Genomic DNA, 9,444 nt, shown 5'->3' with positions numbered 1-9,444 from the left:
CCGGTCCCCGGCCCCCGGCCCCCGGCCCCACAACAGCTGAGGGGGCAGACCCTGGCACTCTCCCCAGGCCAGGCCTTGTTTCAGGTGTAGATGTAGGGCAGTTGGGGACAGTGGCAGGGGCTCGGTCTCACCTGGGCGGGCGGCTGCTGGTCCACTCTCAGAGACGCCCTCAGAGTAGCTTCCCTCTCGCAAGGCAGATCCGGAAACAGCAAGGAGGCCAAGAACGGGGGCAGCCCCAGCCCCTTCCCTCTCAAACTCCCCCACGGTCCCACATCCCCTTTCCCCAGATCCTCCTGAGTCAGCCCTTTCTCTAGGGCGCTGGGCCAGAATGACCACAATGACACTGTGTGGGCCCCCGCCCCCGGGTCATGAGAGTCCGGGATGAGGAAAAGTCCACCTTCCCCAATCTGGTGAGGCTGTGAGTGCGTGTGAGTGTGTGAATGCACGTGTGAATGTGTATGTGTGTAAATGTGTGAGCATGCAAATGTGAGTGTATGTATAGTGAGTGTGAGCACATAAATGTGTCAATGTGTATACATATGAGTGAATGTGTATGAGTGTGTATGTGTGCAAGAGTGTGTGTATGTAGTATGTGTGTCTAAATGGAGAGAGAGAGAGAGAGAGAGAGAGAGAGAGAGAGAGAGAGAGAAACAGCCATCTGGGCAGACTTTCCCTCCCTCCCGTCCAGTTCAGCCCGTCCGTGTCTGGCCCTGGGGTGGGCATTTCCTGAGAGCAGGCTACAATCCCTTCTGCAGATAAAGAAACTGAGGTTCAAGGAGCTGTAAGGCCTTGCCCAGAGTCACATCGGTCTCTTCTTACACTGGTGTGTGTGTGTGTGTGTGTGTGTGTGTGTGTGTGTGTGTGACATTATGGGGTCACATAACTGAATACAGGGCTTGTAAAAATGTGGCAGGTTTCTGAACACACAATGGCAAAACATCTGTTCAAAACCAACCCGTGTCCTGATTTTCTGGCCATGCTCACTGTTGTTACTTTTCTCGAAAAGTGAAAAGATGTCCCGAGTGGGAAAAGTTTTGGTTTTGGTTTTGTTTGTTTGGGGGACACACTGGCGGTGCTCAGGACTTGCTCCTGGGTCTGCACTTAGGAATTACTCCAGGCAGTGCTTGGGGGATCATGAGGGGTGTCAGGGATCAAACCCCGGCTGGCGCATGTAAGGCAAGCGTGCTACCCACTGTACTATCACTCCTGCCCCTAATGAGTAGAAAACAGTTTAAGAAGTCCTGACACAGGGAGTGGCTTCTCAGGCTCAATCTTATCCTAGAGACCCCATTTTCTGTCCACCGAGGTGGACACCAGGCAGCAGGTGGCTTGCTGCGGGGACACAGACTGCGCTGGGCAGGCCCATGCCCGGCCACTCCTCACCCCAAGCCTCCAGCTTTCCGGCCTTGGCCTCTGTCCCCATCTGACTGCGGGGGCAGAGGGGCCCAGGCTGCGCCCAATGGCATCCCTGCCTTGTCTGGACCCCGGGATTCCCTTGACAATCCCATGTTCTGGGCTGGCCTTTATCACCCCTGCCCCCACCCCTCCACCTCTGCACGTCTGATTCTGACCTTGGAACCTGCCCCAGCCATCTACTGGGGAGGGGGAAGGGCTGCCAGTTGAGGGGGTGGGCAGAGTGGAGAACCCCACTCCACACCTCCCATCAGTCTCTCAGGGCGCAGGTGGGTTTTCTCTCTGAGCAAGGAGCTTCCTCCTCTGTGAACAGGGACTCCCCGAGCTCCAGGGCAGAGCATGGGTGAGGACTCTGCCAGAGGTAAGCACGGGCCGGTCACTGCGTGAGCCCCGAGCCTAGCGGCTGCCCCTCTGAACCAAACTCAGGGGCTCCGTGCTCTCCTGAACCTGTGCTCAGTGGGATAAGGCCAGGCACACAAATGTGCTGGACCCTGCCCCTCCCCCACCCCCCCCCCCCAGGTCGGGGAGAGCAGAGGGCAGGCACAGCTTCAGGGGTTGGAAGCTCCCTGCTTCTCTACCACCGTACCTCGTTTGCGCCTAGTGCCCTCTTGTCCAGCAGGTGGCAGTCTTGGCCCGTGCTCAGCCCTCCCCTGCCCCGCCCGACACTGCAGATCAGCTCAGGCTGGGTCCTCCTGGCAGAGTGCTCAGCGAGGGGCCTAGGCAGGGGGCTCAAGGGGAGTGGGTGGTGTCTAGGGTCAGGAGCTCACTCTGAACCCTGCACTCTGTGGGATCTTCACCCCTGGTGCTTTGGTCCCACTGCAGTGAGAGGCTGCCCTCGTTGGGGCAGGCCTAGCTGCCACAGATCAAGGCTCCTGCCAGCAGTGTGATGTGGGACATTTGTCCCCTCTCTGAGCCTCCCCTTCTGCTGGGACGATGCCGGGACCATGCTTCATCCCGCACAGCGGCCTTTTTCGGCCCCCGGAGTGTGTGTCTGGGAGAGGGCAGAGCCGAAGAGGGCAGAGGGGGAGCGAGGGGTTCAGTTCTGCCCTAGGAGGACGCCCCAGGAGAAGGTCTCTGGTGTCTTTCAGAGGCAGCTTGTGTGTATGCGAGCACCTGGGGCCGATGCCTTATTCCCAATGGGAGTTTCTGGGGCCTGGAGGAGTGTGTGTAAGAGAGAGGGGGCTCCTGATGGTTTGGGGGGGACCCTCAGCCCAGGGGCTGTAATGGCATGTGTGTCCCTGGTATCAGGAGGTGGGTAGGAAGGGTGACGGGAATGAGGAACCAGGGGGTAAAGGTAAAGGCCCTCCCGTTGATCGTCGATTTGCTCGAGCGGGCCCAGTAACGTCTCCATTGGAGACTTTGTTGTTACTGTGTCTGGCATATCCAATACTCTCGGTAGCTTGCCGGGCTCTCCGAGAGGGGCGGAGGAATCGAACTCCGGTCGGCCATGTTGGCTGCGTGTAAGGCGAACGCCCTACTGTTAGGGCGCAGATCGTGATCTCCCTTTAACGACAAAGAGACTCCAGAGACTGCAAACAGCAAGCAAGGTTTATTGTAAGACTGGCTAGCCAGGGTCAAGCCGCCTACACAGACACGCAGGTCAGTTAGGTGAGGCAAGACCCCGAACTTCTTCAAAGGGGATCTTATATAGGCCTTCACTGGCCGTTACAGCAAAGCCCGCGCATTTCATAGCCAATAGATTTGTAACAACATATGCTTTCTTAACCAATCCGTGTAGAAGTACATCACTCCTTAGCCTATAGATTCAAAGATCAGCATTTACGTACATAGGCATTGTGACTAGTGGGCATCAGGTAACTTGGACATTTGGTTATCACCTTGCTTCCTCTGATTCTCAGCCCTGCATTCCGGAGGTGGATAAGGGAAGAGTTCTTAAGGGAGGTAACAGATAAGGAGGGCAGGAAAGGGAGAGTTACTAATTTATAGAGTTTTAACTCTGGAATCTCCCTCAGGGTCCCTAGGGACCTAACATTCCTCCCTTTCTCTACTTCATATTGAGGAATCTTCCTCAGTGGGCTCTTCATACAGAGGAGTAATTTCCTCAGTGGGCAGGGTCCAGTATTGTTACCCAGAATTAGGAGGATTTTCAAGACTCAAACCAATTCTCCCAGGCCTCCCTTTCTCTCCGACGTTGTTCAAGGCCCTCCCCGAGCTTGGCCGTGAAGTCTCAGACCATCCCTGTGTGATCAGTATAGAGTAGCAGCATTTTTCTCCCAACATCACACATAAATCCCCATTCTTCATTGCCTTGGGAGGGGGCCTTCCCTATCTACCTGCCTACATCCTATTGCCCACCCCCCCCAGAGATTCCACCACCTTGAATCTTTAAGGGAGAATGGCAGAAGGTCCATCTTCTGGAGCTGCTTCATGCTGACAATGGGGCGCTGGCCCTGCCTACACAAGGGGTGAAATCTCATGCTACCTCAGCTTTTTAGTGGCCCTCAGCAATGAATTGGTTGGGTTCCTGAAGTTATCTGAAAGAAAAGATCAGTTCGATTAGACTGAGGGATATCACTTTGAAAGGGTTAGACCCTGGAGGAGTAGAAGTTCCTTTCTGACCCAGTAAGGACAGAGTTCTCTACCCACAGGTTTGGCTGATAGAAAAATGACTTCCTGTGTCCAGATTTTTCTACTGGACACAGAAACACCAAGCCATTCTCTGGCTTTCTCAGTGCAGATTGGAAAAGCTTCTGCCCATACACTGAAGCTATCAATAAGAACCAACAGATATTTATACCTTGAACATATGAGCATTTGATCATTTGCATAAAGCCAAGCTGCGATCCTCCTCTAAGTTCCTTGATGCTGAACAGGTGTTAGGAGAGAAGGATCAAGATTTCCACTAGGTTCATTAATGGCACAGAAAGCACAGTTCTGAGTTACTTCTACCTTACTTGCTATTGAGTCCCTTTAATAATATTCCACTGCATTGGTCCAGGAGTTAGCAACTTTCCTTGTTGGTAAATCATCAACCAGCTTTCTTTTGGAAACCCCCAATGTCCACTATGTCCACTGTTCTTCTTCTGCAGAACATTCTGGCTTAGAGGAAATACTCTCTGGTGTTAATCCCATGATGCAACAAAAATTAAGAGCTGTTAACATCCTTGTTCTCTCCAAACGACTGTTCACAGAAAATGAGATGCAATACAAAAAGTATAGAAAGAAAATTCACAGTATTTTAGAACGAGCTATTAATCCATTCTAACTTAACCAGTTTAGATGCCCTTTCTTGACACTTTGGCCAATTCACAGACTGGGGGAAATCAATTCTGCACTTTGGGATGAGCTTCACCCTAGTAAAGCTCTGATCGAACTAGTGACAGCATTCATTTCTCTCCACCTTCATTTTAAAACTTTGCAAGATAGCTTAACAAATCTAGCTTGTTCTTTTGCATAAACACAGTAAGATTAGAGAACTCTCCATTTGGGATACCCCATTATTTACTGAGAAGTCCTGGGGATCGGCTAAAGACAGGAGACACACCAATAGTGGCATTAATCTGATTTGGCACGTCAGAGCTACCCAGGCCTGGCCAGAAGATGTCCCACGACGAACTGGATGGCCTCGAGCCTTCGGGCCTCATTTTCCACAGAGATGTCCTGGCAGAAAGGAGTCCATCCCATCCCTTCTTCAGGGCTGGGAGAAATCCTGATTTCCAGGTTTTTCCTTGACGCTGAGAGTAGGCCCAGACTGAGATAGTCATTGCAGAGTCCTGGATTCCTCATTCTCCATAGCAGTGATGATTTCCGGTCTTTCCTTGAGCTGGCCTGCCTGTAGGGTCGCCCTGAGGTTTGTAGGGTACTTGAAACAGTACCCGTTAAATCCCTGCTCCTGTCATTTAGACAGATCCCCTGACTGTTCCCTGAAAGAGGGCTTTGGGGTCCCATAGTTGGTTTTTCCTGTCTGCATGAGGGGTAGACCCTATTACAGAGAGGAAAGACTTATCTGGATTTATGCAAACCAACACAGTGCCATGAAACATCAAAAAACATACTGAAGGTACAAAAGAAGAGAAAAGCAAGCATTTCACTTTACTCACAGAGATGTAATACACCCATTTGCTGTGGGTCCTAGTCAGAGAAGCTAAAATCTGTAGACATAAAGCATACCGTTTAACATGTTTTTCAATCTCACATGGAAAAACTTTAACTTCCCATTAATAAGAGCACTGTACCAGGAGTCCAGTGTACAGTTTAACATGTCTAATTCATTTAACCCCATGTCAAAAACCCTTGATGTCCTGCAACTTTTGAAAAATTCAATTATCTTAAGAGCACTATAACAGGAGTCCAGATAATCCGTCCAGTGTCTTTCCCGTAGATCTTACAAAAAGGTACTAGAACAATTCTGCATGTGATTTAAAGAGTTTCTTACAACAAAACAATTTGATCAGTTCCTTTTCTTTAAAACAACCTCAAACCTTCTACACATTCCTTTACATACATTCTGTAACTTTCATTCATTTAAAAATCAACTTCACTTTAACAGAATTCCTTTCCTTTTTTCTCCACTGATGATATCTCCATCCATTATCTTTCTGATTTATGACATACATCTATAGTAGTACAATGTACAATGTGATCTCCCAAATTTAGACACAAGTTACCAACCATCTCACTTAACATGACAAAGCTGTACTCTGCATTGCTATTTCAGAAGCATTAGATCAGTTCTATAGATATTCAAAAAGCCTTTAAAATGCTCACAATTAAAGCTCTTACAAGGTATATTCACTGGGCAAAAGATCACTTTACATTAGAAATTAACCAGGAGACATCTTAAAATTCTGATTTACAGGAAAACACAAATACAAAAAGATTAAAACACTCATAGATTATCATGAAACAGAAAGCATTTCACATTTAGGTACAAAGTTCTCAGGTCAGGACTAGGTTGATATCTGGAGACAAAGCTTGGCATGAAATAAAATTATCAAAATAATAGCATGCACTTTTAAGCAATAGACAGGCTGATTAACAACATAGTTAGTAAAATTTCCCACATTTTCCATGCAATTCTCCATTCTCAGAAACTATTACAGAAGGCTGACATCTGAGGTGAACCCATTTTATAACTCTTAGTAGTTCTAGAAATTTTAGTTAACCAAGAGTCTCAGAGATCATATAGAGCACTGGTAGGACAAACTTTGCAATCAATTTTATAACTCTAGAAACTCAAGTTTAAACTAAACCATTACTTTTTGAACCTGTTTTCATGTGTCATAGCTATTTTAACTCCTTCTAGGTCAAATATTCTAATCCAATGCAGATACAAATATGTACATTAACATAACAGCATAAGACCTATAAACAATCAATTTTTATAAAACATGATAAAACTTCCTTTGGCTTAATTTCAATAGTTCTTGTACCTTAATTATTTAAAATCATGAGCTTTCTATACCAGACATTTTTTAAAAATTCCACAAAAATACAAACATGCTTTCAGACACAGAAAAAGCCCTTTGGATTTTTTTTTTTTTAACCAAACTTTGATATCAGTATAAGAAAATATTTGAATTGCTGTGTGAGCACAAAAAGGATGGCAACAATCTATCTTTCCCACCACCCGCGTTCGGTAGTTTCCCCCACTCCAGGGAGGTAGATGGAGATGGGCAAGAAAAGGAAGGAAATCTTATGGCCAGGTTGCTTGATTTTAGTTGCAGTTTATTCCAATCCTCTCTCCATTCACTCCCGTATCTCTCCTGCCTCTCCTAGCCACCCATTCTTACAGTCTCATTATATCCCATAAAAGGAACTCAGGTTCTCTCAAGCATGTTTTCCCCTGTTCTCTCAGACCTAGTAGAGAGCCCCAAAATCTCATGGTACTTCTAAAGGGGCAAAAAGGAGAAAGAACATTGAGGCAGCAAAACATACATTGCTTCTTTACATCTGCAGGCCAGTACCAAAGACTAGCCTGGCTAGAGCTGGGAATCTACATCCCAAAGATCAGGCCTGGCTAGCACCTGAGATCTGCTCTGTGAGATAAGGGAAGCTGCCTCTTGCAGTATACTGAAATTATTTACTGAAGGCAGTTTGAAAGGGAAAAATGTTTAACCTCATCCAAACTAGTCAGGACATTCTTCTAGGACAGATTCTTACTTAACAGATCGACTCACAATTTACAATACAAGTTCAGTGTCCTGGAAGGATCTGATCTTACAAAATAACAGATTCTGACTAGGGTGAAAGCTGATTATCTGGTTGGGGAGGAGAGCATAGAGAAGTGGTTACAGAAAAACAAAGGAATGGAAGTGACTCAGGAGCACTGTGATGGGTGTAACATGATAAACCTTAGCTCCTTCTGTCAAGGAGGAATGGACAAGTCCAATTGTTATCCTATAAATTGCCACAGTTTAGGAAAACAAGGAAACTTAATTTTAATGGCTTCTGTACCTCTGTAGTTTGTAAAAGCGGCCTAATTTTTCATTAAAGTTAGCTGAGGCTTATAAGATAAGGTCTTGCTTTCTCTGAACTCTTATTTCACTTAAGTTTCAGGCTCTAGTTCCATAGCTCTTCTAGATAGTACAAGATTCTTAAGTTCAAAAGGATTTCAACTGTTAATCACATAATCATTAACGTTCTTCTAATAAGAAATCAAGATTGAGAATTCTGCTTTCTCTGTAGGCTCAAACTTCTGATAAGAAATCTTCGTTTAAACCAACTTGTCTAGCAAGTTCCAAAAACAACTGCATTCCTTAAATCACTGAGTTGCATATCACTGACTTCTCTAGAATTTCTACTTCTGATTTCAGCCTGGTCCCAACACTCTAGCGTTTCACATAGAGAGACAGATAGACAGACACAGACAGACAGACAGACAAACAAGACAATGAACTGACTAAAACACCACACATACATGTGCACATATCTGTAGTTGATCGATCAATCTGACCCTTCAAAAAAAATGGCAGGGAGAAACTGATGGACTGAGAAAGGAAGGGACTGTCCCCAGGGCGAAGAAACCTTATCGCTGATTGGGAACTCTGCTCCCCATTTCCCAGTCTCCCGCTTGTTAAAAATGGGTCAAGAAAGCGCTTTTGTTGATATAAGCCGGCAAAATAAACTATGACAAAGATGTTACCATATTTTGGCCAAGGCTAAATCTGAGGCAGGGAGCTAGTATCATGATCTTGCATTTTCCTGCCTCCTCTGCTTTGATAATCCTATTTCTTTTGTTACCTATGAAGATCTGACTGCAGAATGATCTGGTAATGCAAACTGCCATTCACTGTATATCCTTCCCAATATTCTAACTTATACTCAGGCCACGTGGTGTTACAGAGGTCAACAAGATATTCCTTATCTAAACTATCTACTTGGAAGCTCTTCCGGTGTTTTAAGAGCAACCCAAAGGAGAATATTTAGGTACTGATGTAGAATTTCCCATATCTCCTAAGTGTCAGCAATAACCTATGAAAGGGAGGGAAAAGAAAAATCTAGGGTAGGATAAGTCCTTAGCATGCTCTCCTCCTAATAGTTTCTAGTGTTGTGGTTCTAGAGAGAGCACGGACACGACCACAACTGCATGCCAGCCCATCAGAAAAATCTCTCTTTAAAGGATGTCTCCTTTAGAGATTTCTGAGTCACCCTAGGAATCCCTGGGTCCTGCCTCCCGAGCGTCCACACAACCATGGCTTACACGTGTGGAGCCATACCTAGAGTGCCATGGGTTTCCAATAAGCCTATTAAGGGGAGAAGAGAAAAGTTCTGCCTTTCTTAGCTTGCCACATATTCCAATGTTCCCTGCTGACACTTTCTTCCACAAACTTCTTGTCTGTCTTTTTACCTTTTTTTTTCTCTGCTTCACTTTGCCTAGGGCTAAACCTGCTGACTGCCTCCATTAGCATTTGAATTGACCTCTAGCTGATTCTGCTGGTTAGAATGCTTAAGAAAGGGATTTCTAACTAGAAATTGATCTGCCTTAGTTTACCAGGATCTTCTCACTAGTGGGCTCTCATCCCATAGTGGACGGTGATGCGAGACAGACAAAGGAGGGGTGCCTCTTTG

At 46.4% G+C, this 9,444-nt stretch overlaps 1 protein-coding gene across 1 annotated transcript in view; it reads right to left on the bottom strand.

Annotated features, from left to right (window-relative positions):
• Window positions 1-245, bottom strand: part of C1QC (complement C1q C chain) — a 1,931-nt gene extending 1,686 nt beyond the window's left edge. Inside the window, exon 1 of the mRNA XM_056123358.1 lies at window positions 132-245. The gene's annotated coding sequence lies outside the window, so the exon portion shown is untranslated. The remainder of the gene's footprint in view (window positions 1-131) is intronic.
• Window positions 246-9,444: the final 9,199 nt, after the last annotated feature.

Source organism: Sorex fumeus, unplaced genomic scaffold (assembly GCF_029834395.1).
Source record: "Sorex fumeus unplaced genomic scaffold, SorFum_2.1 ptg000047l, whole genome shotgun sequence".
In the NCBI taxonomy this organism is placed as follows: domain Eukaryota; kingdom Metazoa; phylum Chordata; class Mammalia; order Eulipotyphla; family Soricidae; genus Sorex; species Sorex fumeus.
The sequence above is the reverse complement of the archived record's forward strand: the minus strand, read 5'-3'. Positions and strand labels throughout refer to the sequence as shown.